Below are 673 nucleotides of genomic sequence, written 5' to 3' on the forward strand. Positions count from 1 at the left end.
AGTAAAACTATAATTTAATAAAACATATTGTTGTGTAGATAAAGTTTAATATATACTAATGTTCAGTCAGCAGGTTGACAGGTTCAGTAAAACTATAATTTAATAAAACATATTGTTGTGTAGATAAAGTTTATACTAATGTTCAGTCAGCAGGTCGAAGGTTTTTATTTAAACCTTAGTAAAGTACATGAGCTGATTAAAGTTACACTTTAGTCTTCTTAACTTTCTGAACAAACAGGTTTATAAACATCTTTTCTGTCATTTTACTGTTTTCATCTGAGGAGCTTTCATTGATTATTTTATAAGATTACAGATGAGGAAGTTCTCTGCACAGAAATAAAATATTTGTACTGTTTTTGAACCAAACTGAAGTTTCTACACACAGCTGTTGTGTAATTTAAAGGCACTGAAACATCTGGAGCTGACTCACAGAACTGTGTGATTGTAGAAAGATTATTTAGACTAACGTAGACCCCGCCCCCCAACATGGCTGCAGTCCTGTTGTACCTGCCCCCTGCCCACCTGTGATTACTGCAGACTGTTGGTAAAACTACAGGTATTTGCTGCTCATTATACAGGTAACATCTGAAGGGGTGGACAGGTGGACCTGAAGTCCTGGGCTGGTTGGAGCTGCAGGTGGACAGTGGACAGTGGACAGTGGACAGTGGACAGT

General features: G+C 37.4%; 1 protein-coding gene across 1 annotated transcript in view; it reads right to left on the reverse strand.

The window, feature by feature from the left end:
• The window catches only part of rnf123 (ring finger protein 123), a gene marked incomplete at both ends in the record, with an annotated part of 16,636 nt that overhangs the window by 10,737 nt on the left and 5,226 nt on the right, over positions 1–673 (reverse strand).

This window comes from Austrofundulus limnaeus, unplaced genomic scaffold (genome assembly GCF_001266775.1).
Source record: "Austrofundulus limnaeus strain Quisiro unplaced genomic scaffold, Austrofundulus_limnaeus-1.0 Scaffold2830, whole genome shotgun sequence".
NCBI classification, from domain to species: Eukaryota; Metazoa; Chordata; class Actinopteri; order Cyprinodontiformes; family Rivulidae; genus Austrofundulus; species Austrofundulus limnaeus.